The sequence below is a fragment of the Anser brachyrhynchus genome, assembly GCF_964034855.1.
Source record: "Anser brachyrhynchus genome assembly, chromosome: 2".
Classification (NCBI taxonomy): domain Eukaryota; kingdom Metazoa; phylum Chordata; class Aves; order Anseriformes; family Anatidae; genus Anser; species Anser brachyrhynchus.
In genome coordinates, this window is record NC_137695.1 from 26,511,791 (window position 1) to 26,537,298 (window position 25,508).

The 25,508-nt window shown below is 39.7% G+C and overlaps 1 protein-coding gene across 1 annotated transcript in view; it reads left to right on the forward strand.

Annotated features, from left to right (window-relative positions):
• The first annotated feature begins 22,811 nt into the window (after nt 1-22,811).
• The window catches only part of PPP1R9A (protein phosphatase 1 regulatory subunit 9A), a 160,810-nt gene continuing 158,113 nt past the window's right edge, over nt 22,812-25,508 (forward strand). The window contains exon 1 of the mRNA XM_080582169.1: nt 22,812-22,972. The gene's annotated coding sequence lies outside the window, so the exon portion shown is untranslated. The remainder of the gene's footprint in view (nt 22,973-25,508) is intronic.

Consider the following 25,508-nt stretch of genomic DNA (forward strand, 5'->3'; position numbering starts at 1 on the left):
GAGCATGGGTGCTTGCAGCTTGATCTTTATAGATACTAAAATCTTGCAAGTGCTTAATGCTTCTGAAGATCAGCCCACCTAAGGGGAAAAAACTGTGTGTGTGTTTTTTTTCTGGTTTCTTTTTTTTTAAGGCACTGTTGTGGGGAAAAAAATGTATCTATATATAACTTTAATTAAAGATAACAACTAATATACTTGTTATTATGTAAAACAAGAAAGAATAACTAAAATTCTTGTTCCTGTTTGCCATTCCTTGGAAGTTTATAACAACACCTTTCATTACATTCCAAGGATTCTCTTTTCTTTCATACTTCTGTCTTTATAGTGTTGACTGGAAGCTGTTTGGCACATTGCTATGGCAATTTGTGATTGCAGTAAACAGTTTTTATGCAGTGTTTAACTGCATTTTATATGCAGCAATGCTACCAGAAACTATATGCAACAACAACAACAACAAAAAATCTTAAAAAATTAGGCTTTTAAGTTAGGCTTAAAAAATTAGACTTTAACGTTATTTGAAATGCAACCCACGGGTGCTTATTAAAACAAAGTACATTATTCAAAATTATCTTCCAGAGTTGAACAGAAGTAGATTTTTATGAACTCTGTTTTTAGCTGATTTAGCCCATGCATTCTATATTTTTTCCTGGAATTTCAAATGTGTAAGAGGAGCACAAAAGACTGAATTCTGTAATGTACTAGTTTTCACTAGAATTTGGCATCTATCTTGGAAAATACCATGTGTTCAAAGAAAGAGGGTTGCATATGTCCAAATATGGAAGTGATAAACAATAATGATAATAATAAAAAGAAGCTGGAAGAAGTTAGACACTCTAAGTTAAAACAGCCCGCAGGCAACTTTTGAGTTCGCTGCAGCAGCACGTGTATAGCCAGTAGCCCCGTGTGTCAGTGACTTTGACTTTATTACAGAGATTATAGTTTCATGTGTCTGAATAGTTCTTGTGACTTTTCAGAGAAACACTCGACTGCACCTGCAATATTGGTTCCTGTCAACATTGGAGACCTGTCACTTTGTTTATAGCCACTTTGTTTATATGTCCCACGTTTTTCCACCTCTCCCTCTGCCACAGGGCAGCAGCAAGTGTGGGACAGTATTGAGATGTTCTTTTCACTCGCGAGAGACTTCCGTTTCAAACGTCACTGTGACTGAGTGCTCGCTGAGGGCATACTTTAGGGATGCTAAGGAATAGTAAGGAATACCTTAGTTTAAAAGAAAAAGCTGTGGACTCTGATTTCTGTCATGTAATTTTTCCTCTGGTCAAAGGTTTTAGGGAGCATATTGGTTCAAAGAATTAATATTCTAGAAGAATTAATATTCTAGAATTAATATTCATATATATTATATATCAATAATCTATAATTAATATTATATATCATAATCATTGATTAATTAATTGATATATATCAATGTTGATATATATCAATAATCTATAATTAATATTCAAAGAATTAATATTCTAGAAAACATAAAAACAGCTAGACAGACAATAAGTTTATTTTTTCTCTCTTTGCTCTGTGTTGGGAAAGGCTATGTTTTCTAGAATGTCACAAAATAAATACAGTGCATACACTGATGTAACATGGAGGAAAAAATAGTCCAGAACCATTATCTGAAATTCTTTAAATGTCTGTAGTACTCAGATTATGTGGCTACTTAGCCCAGCATTAAGTGTCCCTATAATAATATTTTCCTGTTTTTTCCATGAGCTCTGCTATTCCTAAATCTTTGGTTCTTAAATTTGGCTCAATTTCTTTTAAATTCTGAACAGATCGTTTAGTGTGATGACTAAATTAGTTAAAAATTCTGAAGTGATTCTTCATTGTTCATCAAGTTTTAAGTTATCTACAAAGATTTCTTGTTTCAGCCTTTCTTGCATTTCACATCAAGGCAAACCTCCCCCACCTGAGAAGGTAAGAGTGGGTGTCTCTTCAAAAGCATATGTGAAACACAATTATCAGAGTAAATGGCTGAAAAATGAGAACTTCTAAGTTCTGTTGACATGTGGCTGCCTAAAGCTATGCACCTTTTATGGATAATTTAACTAACAAGGGTCCTCTGTACTTCAGAGGTCCTGCTCGTGGGAATAAGAGATTATTTATACTTTGAATTAACTTTTTTTTTTTTTTTTTTTCCGCAGAGCATAGGCCCTGGAGTGTATCTGCATGATGATACACTCCCCGGATGCATAGAGCTAGCTCAGAAGAAACTATTAGAGAAACAATGACCTAGGTGAGCACAGTGGCAAATGCAAGTGAGTAGATTTTCATGTCCAGCTCTGGCAATAATTTTTTTCTGATTTATGAACATTGCACATACTTTTGAGGGGCTTCATGTGCACTGTTATACATAAGTGAGACGGTGTATGCATGTGACCTTAAATCCTTCATTCTCTTTGATGCAATAAATCAATGCTTCTTTGGAGAAGCAGTTTTTACGTCAAGATAGAGTCTATGAACAAATTGGGAGGTGGAGTAGGATCTCATGCAGGTGCCAAACCTTGGATCTTAGCGTATGGCTTGGATCTGGCTGGGGTATGCAGCATACAGATCCAGCTTTATTATGAACTCTCAGCCCAAAGAGGTGGAAACGTGGGCCAACACTGAATGAGGTATAGGTCCTCACATAAGGAGAGTCAACACTCAGAGCTTAGGGCAACAACTTTGAAGAAAGAAATTTAATCATATATCCTAGATGATGAATAGAGGAGTGTGTTGGTTTTGTACCTGGAGTCGGTTCTTGCCAAGAGTGTGGGAGTTGCAGAAACGCCTCAAAGGAACAGAGCAAAAAGCTTGTGACAGATGTGAGTGTTGTGTGCACATTTAAGAAAATGGTTTGATGAAAAATGGAATGTTTGCAGCCTGAAGGCATGAAATTTGAAAGCTATGATTGGAAGAAGGGCCAAGGTTTTTACAGAACAAAGAACAAGTTTTCTTTCTGTTCCAGAACAAGCTTTGCTTGGAGGAACTATGAAATACTTGTATATTTTCTTTTAAATAACTATCGTATGCTCTCCAATGTTTTTGCGTGAGATGTTACCTTACGTGGATGGAACCAGATCAAACTTGGCAGTTTAAGGGAAGCAGTTAAGAAAGACTAAACAAACAAAGAGCGTGTCACAGAGTACAGTAATCAGGTTTGTAGCACTGACAGTGTGGAGGCTGGAAGAGAGGAATGCAGCTGTTGTTCCAGTGCTGTTGAACGCAATTATGTCTAAATTGAGATCCAAAGGCGTGCCTTATCTAAACATATCTCAACTAGCTTTGAGTAGTGTGGAGTTCATTTCCAGGATCTTAGACTAGTTTTGCGTCTGGTATAGATGTGTTTTCGTGAGATATATATGGACTGACAGCAGCAAACATTAAAATTTGGTTTGCAGAGAATAAGTACCAAGGGAGCCAGGTGTGTGTACTTTTCAGGAGAAATGCCACATAAAAACACGATTGTGCTCAGGTGACTCTGTTGTTTAACTCCTACGTCTTCAAATATCGAATGCTTGTATCTTTTGGCAAGTAAGACATACTTTGTTCAGGAGAAGCTTATCCTGTTTTGCTGTGTTGCGGTGTTGTCTGACTAGCAAAGTAAATATCTTTCAGTTGCCAAACATATCAGCTTGTGAAGCGTCATAGTTGATGAGGGGAAAAATGTAACGAGTCATTGGAGTAGAGGGTTTCAGGCAGAGAAGTGGAGGACCAGGCAGGTGAAGGCATGCGATCGAAGGAAATAGAAATGAATCTGCAAAGGGGTGGCCTATACAGGTCTTGTCCTTTGCAATCATCAACTTCAATAGGAATTGAGAATTGAGCACTCTGCAAAATTAGATCATTTCAAAATCGGGGGCCCAAATAGTTAATACATGAGGGCTTTTTTCAGGGTTATTCATGGTTCAGGATTTTTACTTGGGCAGGTTTGCTTTCTCTGAGTGAGGTTTTCATAGCTGATCATGGCGAATCATGTGAACACTAAATTAGCTAACATAGACAAAAGGGTGCAGTTATTGCAGTAGAGTGCAAATTGTGCTTTTTATCTAGTGAATGAAGGCAAGTCCACTGTGAACTGTCCATGCCAGCAGATCTAGGTCTCTTACTGGGGAGGGGTAGAAGGAAGAGGTAATATGTAAGAATTCCTGTGATCCTCATATTTGGAAGGATTTTGTGCAAATTTTGTGAAAATTTGGCAAAACTTTTCTTAATAGCCAGATTTCTGGATCCAGTCCTATGCATACATGTGGATGACATGTTCTCATTCAGTTCTGAAGGACTCAAAATGTATCTTTTCAGCTTCTGCAGAAAGAGAAGAAAGGTGTTTTCTGACTCTTCCAGGTTTGCTCTTGTAATTGTCACATGGAAATGTGCTACAACTTCCTAGCAGCTCACTGTGTTTTGCCTTCATGCACATGCAAAAGTTGTGGATCATTTAAGCATTTTCATATTGTTTTCTAATAGACTCTTGCTGCCTTTTGATTCAAAGTAATTTGCAGGAGATTGTTCGTAAGCATAGCATTATTACAGAACTGTAAGTCAAATTGTGGTCTGTCATTTCCTTAGTTTTTGCACTGCTAGCAAATGTGGATTTTAAATGAGATTGAATTTCATTGTTTGGAAATGTAGCTCTGCACCATAAAATCTTCCATTTGCACATACAAAACAGTTTCTATACCAAACACAGACCATAGACATAAAGCTTCTTGATTTAATCTTATTTTGTTGGGTTGACATTCTGAATATTTAGCATGAGCATGTTTTCTCTGTAGAGTAAGGCCTCCATTTCCCACAGCAACTCTGAATTGCTTTGGAGATTTAAATCTTTGTTTGACACATACATATCTTCCTCTCCCTCTCCAATCTGTTTAGAATGTCTACCTTTAAATCTCTCTGTTTCTTCTTCTTAAATATTTAAAACCAAACCTTAATGTATACATCAAATTTTAAATCAGAAAAGTTTAAAATAATATTCCAAATTGTATGCATGGATTTTCATCCATGTTTCTTGTTTAACTGTGCATGACAGTGTATGTAATATATTTCTTTGAATGTACTTTACATTGTTTAACATGTTCCTGCAGAAATGGCTTTGTTCTTTTGTGTACAGATTTGCAAAAACTGCGGAACAGTATTTAGACCTCTCTGCTTTTCTGTGTGCTGTCTCTCGTGTCGTTTCTTGACACTACTCTGGAGTGTTTCTGAGTTTAAATCTTGCTTCTGTGTTACTGGCTAAGTAAGTACCCAGCGTAGGGCAGGCAACACAACCAGAGTCTGCATCATAAGCACCTCAGCGGGAGTCAGAGCTGGACCATGATGGGCAGCCTCAACGTGCCTTATGGGTCGGTGCTACAGACATGAACATACCTGGTAGTGCTTAAGCCTTCACATTTAATAGATCACAGAACTTGATTCGGGGTTTCTCTCTTCCACTGTACTGCAGAGGCCAGCTCAGATGACTTTTGAACTGACAATAGTATACATGCCTCTGGTTTGTGAAACTCCAAAGGCAGAGGAAAGAAGCAGGAGCTGCTTTTATTCTGCTATGAAATGTTTCACAGACCACACTCTTACACTTCAGCCTGCCTTTCCGGTCTGTGAGTGACTATTCCCTCCAGACTGCTTTTAGGAGCTTGTTTTTCTCCTTTGCCCTTTGTCATCCTCTCCCCTCCTTCCTCTCTTAGAGGTAACCGAGCCATCTCGCCACATCGACATTTCACAGCCAAGACTGGAGTCTCTTAGGCTTGTCACCGTGCTGCCGTCATGAGAAGGAGAGAGACCTTTTAACAGCACTGTGCTAGCTCTGACCTTTCAGTGAGTGCCTGCAGCAAGCAGGCAACTGTGAAAAGATTCTGGCAAGCAGTGCAAGAGGCAGGGCCTGTTCTGCGGATCTGCGTGGTTCCTTGCAGGGGGTGTGCTGCAGATAAATGGGATGCTCTTTAGCCTAGGAGAGCTGTGTCAAGGAACTTACAGGTGCCATTCCTACAAGTGAAGGATGTGATGCACAAAGAGAGCCTGGGTCTGCAATTTGAACTCGCAAGGAGCACTTAATGTTCTTGTTTAAAGGGCAGTAGCTCACTGCAAACAGCTTTTCTCTACCTTACAGTAGTCTAGTCACAGTAGGAGTTCACCCTGGTTTACTGGAAGGGGCCTACTTGATTATTCATCCCCCCCAAAATAGAGAATGTCTTTAGGTTTTTGTTCAGTGACTATTGATGTATATCAAATGGTAGTGTGACATCTGCTGTGTGACAGGAAGTACTGTACCCTGGGCTGTTCATTTCCTCACGCCAAGAAAAGCTATGTTTTTTCTTAGAAGTGATACACGACTGTAGAGGGAACTGAGTATCACATATATCTGTTCTTCTGGTTAGATCGTACCATTGCACAGACGAAAGGGAAGGACTCCTGAGGTGAGATGCAGAAGGATTCTGACTCCCTAGCACAGGTGTGCAGACGGATTACGGGTGTGAGAACACCACCCAGAAGCTGTACGTGCTAGGGGAAGGCAATTCAGGCAAAAAGGAGAAAAAAAAAAAAAAAAAGGTGAGGAAAACTGAGCAGGTTACAAAGTTCAGCTTTTAAAATCTACACAAGAACAGCATTTTCATAAATATATTTGCTTTGTAACTAAGCACAGGGCAACCTTCTTTGGGCAGGGGCACTGTTTTAAGGTAATGTAGTTTTGGGTACCAAGGGAGTTAAATGCCCTGAATGATGTCAGGAGGCGTTAGTATACAAGTTTTGAAGGTCAGCCTGATTCATTTGTATTTTTTCCTTTCTCTGATACATTCCCTTTAATATACATGGTTGCTCTGGTTATTTAGGCCTTTATTGCTTGTGATTTTTGGTAATTGTGAGGTTACCAGGCAGGTAAAGAGATACAAAGGAGAGAGAAGACGTAGAGCTTGGTGAAGGGTAGAAAGGTGAGGATTTAACTAGAGTTGTTTGGGGTGGGGGATCACAGAAAGTGTTTGGGTCTGAGGAGCAAATGAGGAATGTGTTTGCACTTCAATTCTAAGTGGCCTAAAGGAGTGAGCTTAGTGAAGGAAAGTCTCAGATACTTTCTATTTGCCATCATAAAAAACAGCTATATGTTTATTTACAGTACCAAGGGTGACAGTTCTATTTGTGTTAGAAGTTTTTAACCAGCTGACAAATAATAACTTTGCAAATAAAATAATGAGCTATACACAACCTGCAGAATATTCTGGAACTCAGGGAAAACAATGACAGGAAAAGTTTTCCAAGTTAGTAAATGGAATCCTAAAAATAAGACTGTAAAGAGAGTGGGTACTCTGAAGCAGATCAGTCATTTCTGCAAAGCCCTGGAGTTTGTTACCCAGTCTGGTCACCACATTTGTTAACAGCCATGCATGAGTCCACAGCACATGAAGGTGGAGCAGAGAGCTGCTCAGTGATGTGACTTGGGCAGAGTTTCTCTGCATTGTAAGGCTCCAGACGGAGAGCAGAACTGAAGTATTTTAAACGCCAGTACAGTTACAAAGAAGTGACTCGGTAAGCTGAACAAAGCGCAGGGGCACTTGCAACAGAGCAGGAGAAAACTGCTGCCCTCCGTGTTTTTTAAAGTTTTGGGACCCTTGCCAGCCTTCTGAGTCACGGGAGTTTGGGAACAGTCTCATACACAGATCGTTTTTCATTATTTGGTAAGACACAATTAGCTTCATTTAAAACTATAAGCTCAGTTATCATACAAGAAGATCAAGTTTTATTTTATTCTGAATACACAATGTTATAGAGGCTAGACCACTTCACATTGTCTATCAGAAGAACAAATTTGAGTGTTTTCTCCATAAAAGTATAGTTACATATAATTCCATGTATATATTCCAAGCCTATAACAGCCCCCAAGTTTTAAAACTATTGCCACCAGGCAAGTTAGCGATTTAAGTCATTTAATCATTAATTAGATGTTTGCTTAGCTTTTGGGGGGAAGAGAGGGAGGATAGTTTGTATTTTTGGAAGGAAGGGAGAGGCAGGGAGTTATTCTGCCTTTAGAAGAATAAATGTCCGATATTCTATGAACTGAAGACATACATGTTCTCAGCAAAGTGTCAGAACATAGACAAAATCTCTGCACGAAAGAGCTGACTGTGTAGGAGGATCTTTATGTAGTAGATCAGCTGCATTAAGCTAGAAATTACAGTATTTAATTCTCCGTGAAGTTCTAATGTGAGCCTGTCACACAGGCTGTGTAGAAAGCTGCGTGATGAAGTTCTTGTTTGGCTCAGGAATATTCAAAAACTGCTTTTCTTGTGTGAAAATGTTCCTAGAAGGACATATGTAGAATAATCATATGCATGGTAGCGATGTGTTTTGGGAAGGAAACTGGAAGTTTGCTGCATGGGAAGCGGTACCAATGCCAGAATGGAGTCGGACTGGAAGTGCCAATGCAATTGGATATAGGATGGAAAGAACAATCAGAAATATCAGAAAGAATAGGATAAACAGAACTGGAAATACTTGCTTGCCAGGATGGAAGAAGCTAGTGAGGTGATTCATGGTTTGTAATAGGGATTGCTTTTATGGAAAAGGTTTACAGCAACTGTGGGAGTACTGAGTAAAAAGCAACAGAGGAGGTAGCAGTAGCTTAGGAACTTTAGAAGAAAGACGATCAGAGCTCAAACAAAGGTTTCAGCCACAGGGAACGAGAGAAGGGACTTACTTATTTTCTGAGGACATATTATTGTAAAGGAGGAGTCAACAGGACTTGGCAAAATATTGAGAATGGTGGGAGAGAAGAATGACTACAAAATGATAGATGCGTTGTTCTGACAAACAGGAGGATGCTGGAACTGTAAAAGCACAGAAAGGTGCTTTTTAATGGGGACAACTGCTGTGAGATTATAAACATAGTTGGGTGGTAAGTATAGTTGAACAGAGTGCAATATTCCCATTGAAATTGCCAGACTGAAGATCCTGATATTTAAGTAGGTGTGAAATAGCAAATTATGGCTCTTAATTGGCATTTCAGTACCTTTCTCTTTTGTTTCTACCTTGGAGCTAGAAACAAAGAACTTTTAATAATCATGTAACAAGTGTTTGGCCTATATAGGCCAAGTGCACAGTTCTTCTGCAAGCAGAAAGTTTAACAAATTTGCATAAGTGTGACAAGAAAGGCCCTATCTTGCAGTAAGAGCTCACTTACATGATCAAATTACTATTTAGTTAATGAATGCCTGACTTTCAGCGTTGATAGTGTGACTGCTACAGTATGGTTGAGCTTTGTCTTACATCTTTAAATACTGGCATGGGAACGTTCACAGACTAAAGTGGATTCTCTCTCTAAAAGATCCCACACAGGGTTTTATAATTACTAAAGAAACAAAAATGTGGAAAGTACATTCAGTTTTACTTCAGTTGCCTACCCTGAGTTCAACTAGCTACTTTTCATTTTCATATCACCACCTCCTTTCTAATGTCAGTAACTTGAACTCATCTTAAGACAGTTTAGCCAACTCTTTGGCTTTATGAGTTAATATCAAGAAGAAGAAGAACATAAGTTATATTCCAAAATGAGATTTTTTAGAATAATCTTGAGCAGTGCGCTGCCATCAAAGTTTTAAAATTACACTAAATCTTGAACTGATATTTATGTTTGAAGGCCTGCTTGTTTCCCTGTGTTTATTTAAAAAGGAATTGTAATCTTTTGTATCTACCTACACTTTAGGATCACTAAGTCTATTTAGTGAGTAAAATCATGCTTAGGTATGAGATAAAGCTGCTAAAGCTGAACCTAAATCCTGCCTGCCACAGTTCCTCTCCTTCTCCACCCATTCAAACAACAATGAAGAGGTCTAACCTTTGTCGATGACGCATTTACATTCTCACAAACTTACAAAGCATAGGAAGCTCCAAAATTAATTCTGCCTTCTTTGGCTAACTGTGGAGATGATGGCTATATTTATCCATAAAGGGGTTTTTGCAATGTTCCTACTGAAATACAAATGCAATTTAAATTTATTTCCAACCCCTGACCAAGATTTTGCACTTCATTAAGAGAGCAAGTGACTCTTTCTTGGCAATCATTACAGATGCTTCTTTTTTCTGAAAGAATAGTATACACTTGTTCTCTCCCTGCATGACTGAATTTCACAACAAAGAAACAAAAAGTTCTCTCTCTAAATCTCTTACTCAGTATTAGCTGCAAATTGTGTAGGACACTGCACAGCCTTGGCTGGTATGTTGAGGAAAAAAAAAATACATTTTTCTCACTATTATTGCGTAGCTTAAGTTATATTGAAAAGCAGGATGTTAATTGCTTGGCTGTAAGACTGTTGGAGTCAATTATTTCATATATCACAACAGTCATCCATTATTACTTCTAACAGGCTGTTTCCTTACCCAAACATAAATGCTAATATACTGAATGCCATTTACAGGAGCACTTACTTACCAGAACGACTGGAGTTATTCTAACAGTCCTTTCTGAGTCCTCAGCAGAATTTTAGGTTATTGTGCTACTCCAGTGTGTCCTAAGTTAATAAGCATTTGAATATCTTTTAGGAAAGCCTAAGCCAGATCTGCAGCATTTTTAACTGAAACTTGAACAGCTCAGTTGAGTGGCTTTTTGTGTTTCACAGCAGCTTTGCAGTCTGTGGTGAGAAAAATGCTTGTTTGTTAACACAGGTTCAGTGCACAATGAGAAGTGGATGAAGATAGGAATCTCCTATCAGCTTCTGTGAGGACAGACAGTTAAGTGGTAAAGTATGATCTTATAGCTAAATCCCATGAATGATGGGTTGCTATAAGACATTTAATATTCCTCCCTGCCATTCTTTGGGAAAAAAGAAAAATCCTATGTTACTTTGTCCAGGCTATAGAAACATAAATTTTCAAAGCTAGGTGTTTACTGGTAAGTATATAGATCCATGTCTCCACTAGAGGTTGACTAAGGTTGACTTTTTGCCTAATATCAGCCAGCTAAATGTTAGGTGTCTATGCTCCTTTTCTAGTAAGTGAAAAGAACAGGGCAGTACATGCGAGGCTGAGATAGGTCTCTTGCGATAAGCGAGATGAATGCTTTGCTAATGATGCTTATCTGTCTTTCCATGAGGTCTCTCGCAGTTACATGGCTAAACCTAAGTGAAATGATTATCTTCCATGATGAAAAGCTTCTTGAGCAAGTATCTAAAAATAAAAGTGATAGATAATGTACTTTCTCAAACTTACATCCACGGATCAGTTTTACTACTGTTTGCTGTTACCATAGTATCTAGGCACTCTAGGAATGCATAAAGTGCTTGAGGCTGTTTAAACATAGAACAAAAAGCCAGTCCTAACTCCAAGGGTTTACACCCTAAATATAAAACAAGATGACCAAAACCCACAAAAACACAGGAGAATTAATAAGAACAGTGAGAATGCCTCAGTTAGTAGTAGTCGCAACCCATCAACGACCCAATAATCATCATCAAATTTTGCAGGCATCATAGAAGAAGAGATTTATGGCGTGAACTGAAGGTTAGATAGGACTGTAACTTTGAGAAAGTTTCAAAGGAGTGCCTCCGAGGGGAGAGAGGCATAGAGACGTGCTTGGAAAGAAAGTATGTGGCCACTGTGAACTGACGGGAATTTCAGACCCTGGTTTAGTGCAAGGTCATCTACAGTAGGTTGCTTAGGTCATGACCAGTTGGGCTTTGAGTACCTGGAAGGATGGAGATTTCAGCCCCTGCGGCCAGCCGGTGTTTGACTACCCTCACAGTCAAAAAGTGTTTTCTTACATTTAAGTGGAATTTCTTGTATTTCAGTTTGTGCCTATGCCTCTTGTCCTGTCACTGGGCACCACTGAAAAAAAACTGCTCCCACCTTCTTCGTATCCTCCCATCACATATTTATACACAGTGATAAGCTCCCACTGAGCCTTCTCTTCTTTGGACTGTACAGTCCCTGCTCTCTCAACCTCTCATCATGACAGATAATCCAACCTGCTGATCTTCATCATGGCACTTTGCTGGAATTGCTCTAGTTTGTCCATGCTAGACTTGTACTGTGGAGCCCAACACTGGGCCCAGCACTCCAGGTGTTTCTCACCAGCGCTGAGCAGAGGGGAAGGATCACATCCCTTGACTTGCTAGCCGTGCTCTTCTTAATGCAGCCTGGGAACGTGTTGGCCTTTCTTGCCAACAACTTACATAGTTTGGTCTGATGGAAACTAGAGAACTGTACCAACAGAGTGAATTTAGGGTTTTATTTCAATTTGCTCAGTCACCAACTGTGCCAGGCATACCCACCATACAGATGTTATTTTCATCACTAATGTGGCGCACATGACTTCTGTGCCATATCTTTAAACAAAAACTTCATTAGTCTCAGTTACAGCTCCTGCTGAAGCTGAGGAGCAGAATTGATTATCGTGATTCTGGAAAGAAGCCTAATTAACTTGCCAGTTGTTGGATCCTGCGCTGGCAAGGGCACTTGTTGGTTCTAGGCTGCCTCTTGTCCCATCTGCTGCACTCTGGATGAGGGACAGTAAGGGTGGCACCTTCTCTGAGAGCGCTGCAAGTTGCACAGCTGGGAGAGGCTGGAGAGCAGGGTGGGATGGGCAGAGGAGGGAGTAAGGGTGGCAGTAGGCCCTCCATGGCAGGAGGGAGATTGGAAGACTCCAGAGTAAGCACTAGGCTGGCTTGCCTCCAAGGTGAGGAAGGGGAGACTTTAAAGGAGCACAGGAATGGACTGGCTGGAGGTTAAAAAGCCTTTCCATATGCTCCCTTCAAAAAGCGGATGATGCAGTATTTACATGTAAGGCACTAGCTGATTTGGGGTCCTTCATATTGAGCTGTAGAAGTATTTTGAGTATACCCAGGTTGTGTATGTACTGACGACAAGAAAAGCATGGAAATTTTACCTGAAGTCTGATGCTACTATTGATTAAAACACATGTTTTTCAGTGCAAGTAATTTGCCTGATTAAAAAAAAAAAAAAAAATTCTTTCACTAAGCTACTGCAGCTTCCTGACCTCATGAAATGGCACTGAGTGGGAGCTACACACTACACACGCAATTCCAAAAGATGGCAACCTTAGGCTTCCAAACTAGGCCCTCTGCTGAGCAGCTCCACAGCTCTTAACTGTACACAGCGGTGAATGTTAGAAACTTCTGGGTTCTCCCAGACGGGTCTTATTTTTATCCATCTCTCCTATTTTCCATATTTTTTTCTACATGTAAAACAGAGTTTATGTGACTCAGTTAGAAAATGGGCAACTTCCCAAATGTACTTGTGTGCCTGAGGGAAGGAGAGGATAGAAAACCTTAGATCTGCTATCTCTGGGCTTCAGTCTGTGACTTCTGTTATTTACAGCAGTGAGGCTCTGCTGTCAATCTGTGCTAAAACGATGTAAATACAAAGGGATGCTGAGGTCTGTTTCTGTGGTGCAGTGATCAAGCAGAGACAGCTCAGTAAAACCAGGAGAAAGGAACTAATTAATTTGATGAAAAACTGTAATATATTTGTTCTTATCTTACTGAATTATTAAGGCTTTATACACACACTCCACTGGGCTTGTCCCTATCAGTGTTCTTCAAATGGCCATTGGTGCCATTTTGAAACCCTGAATATCTATGGATAGACACACTCTTTCACCTGCACATAGCCTCTTTATATTACATTCATTCTCATGTTTTCAAACATTTGTCTTTTTTCATGCTTATTACTTGTATTCTGATTTGATCTGTGTCCAATTCCTACTTTGTTGTTGTTGTTTTCATTCATGTATTTTATTTTTGAGTAGGTACAGACAGAGACTTCACAGACCATTTCATCAAAAAAATACAGTTATTCTAAAGTGTTTTGTCAAATCATAGATTTGACTGAAATTACATTTACAAAAATAGAAAATTCTGACGCTAAAGTCTAAATTCTATGTTTTTATAACAAATGCTGCTTTTGTATTGTAGGATCATTACTCAGTAGAAAATGAAGCATATTGCTTATTTTCCAAAATTCTTGTTTGGAGGCTACAAGCTTTGAAATTCCATCTCGGTTTGGCTTCAAGCCAGATTTTGAAATCTCAGCTTTTGTGAAGCAGAAATGTCTTTCTCCAGGCAGCTCTAGCAGCAGGGTCAAAATCAGAGCCCAACTCAGCTTTATGCCAAAGCTTTTCACTTCTGTTCTCGTTCATCTGCTTCTTCCCCTCCCCAGTTCAGGGATAAAAAATTATATCTAATTTTGGTTGTGTCAGTTCCAAATGATTTTTCCTTTTTTATTGTGCTGCAGCACTGTGGGGGGATAAGTACTGGCCTAGGCTGTTACTGTCTCTCCTTCATGTAGGCAGCAGAACTAGGAGAGAATTTTGAGGGTGGTTCTGCTGCTTTTTGCTTTTGTGTAGAAAGCTTGTGATTTTAGTGTAGCCTGTAGGGATATTTTCCTCCCACAATATTGGTGGGTCAGTCTTTTTAAACCAGTGCTATATTCTAGTCATTTGGTATCATTTCATATTACTCTTTTCTCCTTCATTAGGTTTGCTGTCTGCATAGGGAAGATTTCAGGTTTCTATCCTATCTCTGTCCAGTCAATCCTGTGCCACAGCCCTCATTACTGTAGTGTCTGAGCATCTCGATCTTCAGCACATTTATCCTTGCTATCCCTGTGGAACAGAAAGCTTATTTTCTTTCTACTTTTAACAAATGGAAAGCTTAGCTCTGTAGGGGCTGAAGGCTAGGTGAAAGAAAGTGAAGAAATGGAAAAAGGGCTACTGTGCATAACTTTCTGGGGTTTGGCACCCTAATTGCCTCTGTTAAGCAGTTGGGGTGACATATGTTGCACATGGGGAAGGGTGATCTGAAAGAGTCGGCGTGCTCGGCAGGAAGCCCCTGTGAGCCAATTAAAGCGATGGGGATGTCTCTGAAATCCTGCCTCCTTCTGCAGCTTTGGCATTTAGCTTTGTGTGGCAAGAGGCACCTCCTTCCACTGGCACGCCGCCCCTCCTGCTGGTGCACGCAGTGCTCCTTCTCTCAGCTCTGGTCCTCGCTTTTCATCCTTCTGTGTCTTTTTTTAATAAAGGCGAAAAAACCTCTGGTGGTTTCCCTCTTCCTCGCACCGCTCGTACGCGGATCGGTACCTCGAGCACTACACGGAGCGGTTTGTGAGGGCTTGCTGCTCGCGTGGGCAGGCTGAGGTTGCGTCTCCCAGGCCCTGGGGAAGTGCCCAACGGGGAGGCCGGGGCTGGGAGGGAGCGGTGCTGAGGCTGGGTGAGCAGGCCGCGAGGAATGCGGGAGGCCCCGGGGCCGGCGGGAGGATGACTCCTGGCCTGGCTTTCCCAGCAGGGAGGGGTAACTTTTGGACTCTGCTCCCAGCTCTCAGACTTGTTTGTGCATTTTAAGCTCAGCTCCAAGCCCAGTCCAAGCCTAGGGCTGCAACCAGTAGCCCTGTCGTTCAGGTGGCGGCTGTAGCTGCTCGGGGGTAAACACGCTCTCCTCCTCCATGTGTTGTGCTCCCCTCCCAGTGCTCAGCCTACCTTCCAGTCTGGTGTGTAAGCACGTTTTCGAGGCAGGATACAAACCCCTTGCTAAAAAACCTTCAACCTGGTCGCCTCCTGCATTTCCAGTGAGCGTACTAACCAGCAGGATGCTGGGTGAAGATGAGCGCCTGCCACAATTTCTTTCTCTCTGCCTGTGTTTCCAAAGAAAACGTTCACCTCTCCATTTTGTGAAGTGCTCGGGGCTCCTGCTGTAGGTTTTGTTATGTTCGCAGTGCAGGTCTTGTGTTCTTTGGGAGCCTGGGGGTTCGGGGTCTTCAGTTAGAATAGGCAAGTGACACAGCTACCAAGATGCTTCATTTTCTCCTCACACAGAAGCAGATTTTTTCAAAAACTTTTAGGTTTAAATGAGAGGTGCCCCTTGGAGTAAGCACTTGCAGCTGACTGGTGTATGGTTTTGGAATTGCTATACAATTATGGAGGTGTTCAAGGTCTGTGTTGATTGTACCCTTAACTGGCTTGCTTTAACTTCTGTCTGAGCAGGGCTCCACGCTAGTGCCAATTCTATTTCCAAATCCGTTAAAGAAAAAAAAAAGATATAAAATAGTTACTAATCATAATTTTTGTAATACTTTACCTGATAGTCAGGTCTCTGTAACATTGCTCATCATTATAACCACTTCTTTCAATCATCGAGCTTGTTTTAAATCTGCATAACTTCTTTCTACAGAAGATAATTAGATTTAATTTTAAGCATAGGATTTTTTTATTAAGTACTGTCATTATTGAACCTACTGCTTTTCATTCATCAAGGATCAGAATTTAATAGAGCTCTCCTACTTTTTTTTCCTCTGCATTTTTAAATGTAGCCCCTTACCTCTGTCTTCTCTTGAGGATGCTGGGCCACTTCCAACAATTATATATTAATTCTTACTCTGTTAAATTAATTTATAGCACAGGTTCAGTGAAACAAAATCAGGAGAGACTGTAGATGTACCTCTGATGACAGAATTTTACCCATAAAATTAGATATACAGTCTCCCATAAAACATTGTCTATTATTGGACTAATTTCAGCCTAATAGTGTACTTTTTGTTTTACACTGATTATACTGATCCCTGTTCAGAGAAAATGCATTTCCTTATTCCAATACCTATTTTTTCCTTTAAAATCTCAAGAACTAAAAATCAACATGGCAAAATACTCATTTCTTCTTTTTTATTTGGCAAAAATGAAATGAGTTGATGATTTGCCATCCAAGGCCTGGACAAAATTTCAAAATGACTTAAGGTTTCCTCCTGCAGAAACTTAATTCTCTCCGTTATTATCGGCATTTCTGCTGTGCACATAGCCCCTCTCAAACTTCACTGGGGATAGTTTCCATGGGAACCAGAGAATGAGAACTGATGAGTCTCGAAACAGTCAAATAATAATCTTGCTTTTTACCAGTGGACAAAGATTTACTTCTCCAGTGTTTAATGGAAGGCACTAGAGCTTATTACGTTTTGAAGGAGAGGAAGGAAAAAAAAAAAGGCCTCTGGAAGGGAGCCAAGTGTTCATTGTATACCTGTAGGGTTCATACTAGCTGTAGTGAAAGGGAAAACCAGTATATTCACCTGTGCTTTTTGATTTCCTGAGCAATAGAAAAGGAAACTCTCTGTTGAATGCAAACATTTGTAGGCCAGGGAAGATGAGGAAGGAGCTGTGGTCACTAGGAGGTGAGCTGACAAGAAGGCTGGGAGGTGTACAGGGCTCCTTCATGAATGCAACACAGCAGAGGCTGCTGAATGGTCCTGCAGAAATCCTGGGAACAGCTTTCCAGGTGCTGGCATTGACTTTTCTCCAGAAGTGAACTGTCCAGGCTTTTGCACAACATCAAGTGCACGTTACCATGACTGAATATTGGCTGCAGCGAGGGTTGTTCCTTGTGACTGTGATTCCACGGGAGCCGACCCCCTCAAGAGATGGTAGGAAGTGACTAAAGTTACACTGCTTTCCAGTGGGATGCTCTGCTAAGGTGGCCATTACTTGGTTGCCATTGTCCTGAAATACTGAGAAAACCTGTGAAGGATCACAGAGACAAGAACACCAAGTTTTGCTCTTGTGGAGATATAGTACAGAAAGGAAAGAGAAATGTCTGCCCTTTTTAAGATTCGCGATAACTGTCACAGAAGATGACCTCCAAAAGGAAAAGTAAGCAGGTCCCACAAAAAATCCTGTAGCAAAGTTCCAGTTTTCTGTAAATGCTGATACATAGACCAGAACTGTATTCCTTATATAGACCTTTTGGATCAGTACTATGGATTTTTAAACACAATTCAAAACTTGAATTAAAGAAGGGTAAATAGCAAGATATGTTTAAATAATTACATTTTCTTTTAAACTCATTTTTAAATTCTTTACCATCCTCTGATTTTCCGCCATTTTACAGCTTAAGTACTTAACATACACTTTTGTGCAATGATTTGATCTCTACTTCATAAGCATAAGGAGAGATAAAAAGTGTATACATAGAACATCATTACAGTGTTTCAAAAAAAAAATTTCCCAATTAGTTGAAATGATAGATCCTATGGGAGAACAGATATTGTTATTTCTGCATTGTATAATATATCAGACATGGACGTGATTAATGATTTAATCCAGTGACTAAATTAAGAAATCCCATTTCTGTCTGTTACCAGTAATTAGTATGTTTTAAACACTGTAGGCAATTACTATATTTAAAAACCAGGACTCAAATTGTAAGTATTTTTTCTTAGCTTGTGGATGGAGCTAAAATAAAATGAGACGCTTGCATTAAAAAAGTGTAAGATGATTTTTCAGTATTTAAGTAGTGTTTTAATGGGCTGTTGAGAGGAAAAAAAAAAAAGTTGTATTACTAGGAATATCAAGAAATACCAAATTCAGGAGCTGGATGGGGTGGCAGATGAAGTGCAGCTAGGGAATATGGGGTTCTGGTGAAGTGTTACGCTGTGTTGGGGTCATTTTGTTTGGGCACCCTTAGCTATGCCCAGAGACCCTTCAAAAAAGAGGTGTACAGTTTAAAAGTGCAAAGTAGTGCTAATTTTGTTCCTGAATTCTGGTATTGGGTTTTCTGCTGTATGTTTTGACACATCTTCATGTTAAATTACTGCCCAGGACAGGCCTCATGATCAAAGGTAAACGCAAGTGAAGGGTATTTCCATGTTTTTAATGCCTAGCAGAGTGTATTCACGTATTACTGCTTGACTGAAACAAGTGTTTACCCAGTTCTTAAATCCGCTTTGAGCCCTGTACTAGCCCCAATGTCCAGGAGTGAAGGACATCGCTGAAATTCAGTGTGGCTTGACCAGCTGACCTAACTGAAGCGATGCTGGTGAAGAGTCTGCTCCTTCTCTTTCCTACAGTCTGTAAAACAGGCTTGTGGGTTTTTGTCGTGGATGTGGAGTATGATAATGAGCCACCAGACACTAATATTGGTAGGCTGCTTAACACTCTGTTCCCTAATGTTCTCTGAGCTAGATCCTTAATTGCTGACTGCAGACACTTAGGCAAGATGATTATTAGAGGAGAAACCACAGACTGTTACCGCTGATGAATCATAAATCTCAAGCACTTCGTATTTTTTTGGGAGGTATCAGAGCTGCTGCTTACCTTGAAGGTCCGGGTGGTGCAGTGAGAGAGAATGTAATGATCATCATATAAAAACAGCAGAAATGGTGGTGGTTCCTAAACATCTGATAGGAGATAGAGGAACAAAGGACAGGGCTGATACACTTGACATTTCATCACAGTGTGCCCAAATCAAACAGCGTCGTTTCCTGGGAGATCGAACAATGCTGCGTGCTTATTAATCATGAGAGAAGCTCTCTGCTGTTCTCACAAGTCCTACGAAACCTGTCTAACTCAAGTGGGCGAGGATCAGCCCACCCATGACAAACTGCTGCGGCTTTATCCTACAGACTGTATATTATCAAAAATGTTATGTCTGCTCTGAACAAAGTGTCCAAGTGTGATAAATGTGGGCAACGCTCCAAGAAAGTGGGCTTGCCTTCATAGGAAAACTGTACTTAAAATCCAACTTTAAGTTGGCTAATTCATTTTAATTAGACTAATCTGCAGACCTGTATGAGACACTCATTTCTCGTAAGTTGCTATCATGCTCACTGAAATAAATATTTTGTGTAGATTAGTGTGCTGCTAAGTTGGTTGAGAATCACATCTGAAATTTACGGTGACTTTCTCTAGTAGCTATGGTTATATCCTGTGGTGTTCTTTGCACTGGACCCTTAGATCCTGCAGTTTATTGTACAAATGTAGGTGGTTTAGGAAACCTTTCAGTGAAGTACCAGGCCATCTTTTTCCCCTTGAGAGCTTTTATTTCTACTAGATTAGAGATGTACTTGGGTAGTCCTGGCTGATTAATGCATGGCTGTATCCATCTTAAATGGCACGTGATATGCCCCACTGCTGGAATTCATCATATTTTGACACAGTACAAGTCAGAGTTAATGATACAGCTCTTTTCACTGCTGAAAATCTTGGTAAGTGAATACTAATACAAAATTTACTCTTTTGTAAAGTGTTCTATCTCAGTGGAAGGCAAAACTATCACATATGCATTTTTTTCTTATCTATCCAAGGAAATGATGTGTTCTCAGTAAGTAAAATAGGATCTAAGAGTCTTTGAAGAAATACAAGCAACAACTAATTTATAATCATTAAAAATCTGTTTTCTGTGTGCTTGCTGTCTGATATCACACTCGTTTGTCAGTCATCTTTGTTTTACTGTATTTTACTATTTGAACTTCCTTATGAGATGAAAATTTGCAGGAACTTTTAAAATGTAAACTAGGTTAGAAAAGGGACTGTACAGAATCTTGCAAGAGTTGTCTAAAAGGAGCTTGTTACCGTGACATTCATGTTAAATGTCAATATGCTGGGGCAAGTTTTCATCTGCAAGACTTACAGTATTCATTTTAAATTAAAAAAGAAAAGAAAAGAAAAAAAAGTCTGATTCCCAGTGAAGGGTAGAGGCATTAAAGTAGAATTATTTTAATTGCCTGGCCAGACAGGTCTGTCAGGGAAGTTTTGCATATTTATGTAGTCTTGTATAAACAAATAATATTTTTATTGTTTATTTAAATGATACAATGTATGCTTTATGTTGTCTCTTCCAGTTTTGCATGCCAAATATATTTTACTCCACGGAAACCTTTGAGACAGCTATTAGAGAATTTAGCAAGAAGTCACTTAATTACCACTAGGTAGTCTTTCACACAAGAGGTCTCTATTTCTGAAAGTCCTTAAATCCATGAAATGTAAACCTTAAAAGTGTAAGTAAGGTAGGTAAGAGGGGAAAAGAGTAGTCTTAGTGTTGACTTCAACTTTTAAAATGGTGGGAAGCAGCTAAAGAATTACAACCCATCTATCATTATTCCAGCTGCTGCTTAAGCTATTTCATTTCTTTTTCTGATCTTCTGTAGATCTTATAATGTGTATGACATATCCCAGGATTATTCTAACTGCATAAGCATCCAATGATACTGTCTGTATCTAAAAAAATATCAGGTCTTCTGCTTATTGTAACACTTCCTGAAGTATCTTCTTTTTAAGGGAAGAAATAAGTCTTAGACCAGAAGATCCTAGAGCAACAGGCAAGGAATTTGTTCAGGAAGAGGAAAATCAGCACCCAAGAAACAAATGTGATTCGTTATGCTGGAAGCATAACCTTCCTCGGGACTGATCCGTTCCTGATTTCACTGAAATTAAAGGCTGTCTTATGTTCGGTTTTTGTAGCAGAGGAGTTAGGCTCACAGAACAGAACTCAGCAGATGCCCTGGTGCAGAATGACTCAAGTGACGCTGACTTAGGCTAGAAGGTGATCTAGTCTAATAAGTGGGTTTACATTTTTGTCCTCGGTAACACGGCTGTGACTTACACAGCAGTCTGCTGGGGATTTATACTGTGCTCTTTTCAAGGGGCAAAATGTTCCCACCAGTTCTCCCACTCAAGCTCTAGGAAGACTGAGTCTGTGACTGTGTTTTGGGAGACTTGTACCACGCTGACAGGCTTCCTTGACCTCTCAAAACAAAAGCCCCAGAGAAAAATGCTCTGCTGGCTTCCCCTCCTCATCTGCTTTTCCCTCAGTGGCCCTGTGTACCTAACCCTTGTCTGTGTGCATGGGTAAAGAGAAGAGAACAATACTGCAAGCTTAGCTGCCCCTTGTTCAGGCAGGCAAAGCTACAGGCTCTTTGCTGAAGGGCCACGGAGATGACCTTCTCCTTGTTTTCTCTGTATAAACATGGCATCCCGATGTGGGAGGTGCAGAAGCTTTTCTCATGCTGCTCTTTGCTTTGTAGCCCTGTAGAGGAAGACCACTGTGTGTGGGAGGATAGGATAATGCCACAGGGGGGGCTTAGTAGTTAGCTTTCTCCTGTGTGTTTACTATGAGCTGTGATTAGCTCAGCTAAGAAGTAGCAGGGAAAAGGGAGAGTTCCTACACCTACCTACTGTGGAGCAGGTTATGCTTTGTTTGTTCATGGGGATTTGGCCACCATTCTCTACCTACGTGGGCACAGTCCGGTGGCAGAACTCCTGGTTTTGGTCTGTATCCATTTCCATTCAGTAAGTTTGAGAAGAGTTAACATTTCACTTAGGGTTCTGGTGGGGATTTCATTGAATTTGTTTGTACAGGTTTGGTTAAACAAAGAAATAAGCACTTGAAAATTAGCACCAGCTCTGTAATTTCCTACTGCTTGCCATTGGCTAAATATACAAAATCAGCTTGCAAACTGTACATAGAAGTAATTGTGACATAGCCCGATATTTCAGACTTCTGTTTTTTAAGAAAATACTAGGTTCCATTAACTTGTTACTTGGTACAGTTTATTTTCCATAGGCTTGAAATAAGAGAATCAATTACACCTAAGTAAGGTGTGTTAAATAAATAAATAAATACAATCCCAATTCCCTTCTCCAAAAGCAACAAAGAGCAGCCAGTAGTGCATGAGATGTGAACAGTTTCCAAGTTAAGGTGAATCTCTACTTACAGAACATTTTAAGTCAGTGTAGTCTGCGCCAATTACTCTTCAAAAACAATGTCTGTTTTGTGATGAGTTATGGTCTGCTCTCAGAAGATGAAAAGTTAAGCTCTTAATCACACCCAAGATTACCATACTAATTTTAAAAATCTAATTCTCCTTTGTAGCATCTATTTTTCTTCTCCAATTTTGAGTCTTCCATGAAGAACACAGACTGTTCTGTATGTGTCCTCTTTAAAATTTCATGTGCTACAGATGAATCAGTTAGTGAAGAATTCATGACTCATTCCTACAACAAAATTTCATGAACTTCCCCACCTATGTGGCCTGATGATCATACCCCTACTGATTTATCTCCTTGAGAACTTTCTTATTTCTTTAGCAAAAAGTTCTTCATTTTCTTTTTGGTATTGAATGCATGAGGACCTTGTTATTGACTTATTGCTGAAATGGAAGTCATGATCAAACTCAAGATTTCTAGGATTACTTTCTCTGACTACGAGGATAGCTGGTATGTATTATGGATCATCATATATTCTGTGGCAAAAGGTATTACAGGTAGTTCTAATCTGAGACAGAGTGTGCATCTCTAACTGTTAATAGCAGATACTTGGATATTTTATTTCAAGTTTATGCTTTGCTTTTTTTTTTTTTATTTCAAGTTTATACTCATTAAAAATGAAATGGAAAAGGCAATGAGTTAAAGAAAGCTGCCTGCTCAGTGATTTTCATTGAGCACTGGATCAAATTGCTTATATCTACCAAGACAGGGGAAGAAAGGGAAAGAGTGGAGGTGGGCAGGAAGTCAGTCTCCTCAAAGTGTAAACTAGCAGAAATCATTCCTTCTTGCAATAAGATGAGTTGAAAGAGCAAAGGTTTTAGTGTAAAGTCAGAAAAAAAAAAAATAAAGGTCCAGGCTTGAGATTCTGAATCCCTAAAGTTCCTGCTAACATTGGTTGTCGGGTCATAGACCTCAAGGACAGAAAGGATAAGTGCCATGTGTAAATGGAGAAAACAGTAAAAGCTTGTTTATACCAAACTAAAAAGTTTTTCTGAAGCATATCTGTATGAATAGACCCCACAAAAATTAAGGGGGAAAAAAAGTATGATGACTTGTACTTGGAGATCCTAAAGTAACTTGTACAGCCTGTCTTTTGATCATTACAATGTTTTCTCTTTTGTGGTTCAGGGTAACATAAGATGCATACTGTCCATTGGGGGATGTTTTACTTACCCTTTTACTTACCTGAACCCCAGTTTTACTCAGCATATTAAAAGGAAGGCCCAAGTAGTAACGTATACATTTGTATTTCCTTAAAATATCTCCTCCTTTGCCCCCTCACTATTCAAAATTCCTTCCATTTTGTTCTGTCACCAAGAGGTAGTTCTGCTGGCTATTTAGTGAGTTTGCTATTTCAGCCGTTCTGTTTGTAAGCTGCAGAAAATCTGTTTAAAATAAAACCAAAAAGCATTTAAGAGCAGTAGGAAATGTTTCAGGCAGCAATCTGAAGGCCTGCCTAAAAACAAGTAGCTGACCCTTATGTGTGTATTGCCCATATTTTTACCTTTACAGTAGAGATTTAGAGTTCTAAAATTAGTTTTCAGACAACCCAGTGCTCTCTGCAGTCTGGGAGGTTTGCAGACATTTCCTTTTTGTGTGATGAGGATGGTTTGATATAGTCAGAAATACATTCTGTCTTCTCTTTACCCATCCACAATGTTACTGCACGTCCCATAATTTTTAAACATAATGAATTCAATGAAGCCCTAGAATAATTTGATGACTTAATCTTTCTCCTCCTAGAAAGTAGAATTTAATGTCTTAATACAATGTGAATTTTACAGTAGTTAAGACAGCAGAATTTAATGTTTTCTCTTTGCAATAGAAAAGAATTTTCTTTTTTACTATTTTTTTTTTTCCTGGTAAGTTGTCTCAGTTGTGCTTTTAAACTTAAAGCAGTTAATACACCAGGCCAACCTGGTGTGCCCTATGTTCTGACACTTACCTAATTTTTATAATTAGGATTCCTGAGAATATTACTGTTAACTAATAATCCATCAATGATAATGCTATCATCTGCTATCCAGAGACAAGGGAGAGCAATGAAAACCTGAAAAAAAAAAAAATCCTAACTCCCTTACTTGGTGAATGCTCCCTCCAGCAGTCCACAAATTCTTAGTCGGGCATCTAGCGGGACTTGGCAGCTTTACAGTTGTGGGAAGTGAAAAATGGTCATAGTTAAACTTATGCCTAGCATCCTCGTATTTTATTTTATTTTTTTTTTTTACAAAGATAGTAATGTGGTACCCGTTTGCAGGCACGCATCTATGTATAGCTTTAGATGGCCTCTCCAAAGCACTTACAAACTGCTTAGAACATTGTGCATGGGCGAATTGTAGTGCTGGTGAATTTAGGTTTGATCTCAACTCCCACTCTCTCAGCTGCTTCTGAAGACTTGGTGCACTGTGTTCTTTTTCCTTCGCTGAATGGCACTGTGCATTACTAGTAGTAGCACCATGAGTTACTACTACCTCATACTATATTAAATATCTACTTACATTTTTCCTGGCGGTGGAATAACACGGGAATTTCTTTACCTGATCAGATCAGTCTCTTCACTACCTCTACCTGCTCTTGTAGGGCAGTTGTGCAAAGCTGACTGAGCAGTCTCTCAGACCAGAGGAGTGCTCTTCTCCTCTTCCATTCCAGTAACTTCCCTGTTGTTTGTAGTGTTTTGCCCTTATTCAGTCCTCTGTGCAATCTGGGAGGAGCACTGCCATGAAAGCTAATCACTCCCGCATTGCCTGAGCCTCCTCTTTCCTTTTACATTCTAAAAACTTCTTTCCTTGTTCCGACTACGAGGCAGGCTGGAGCTCTTCAAGTACTAAGCAAAACTGTTTACCTACAGCAGGGATTTTTTAAGACTGATTAGGTGGTGCTTCTACCGTATGACCCGCCCCAGCTGGAGATAGATTTCATGCCTGGTAGGAAAGGCAGACACTAGAGAGAATATCCGTGTTCTAGACATAACTGCTGTACAGATGTA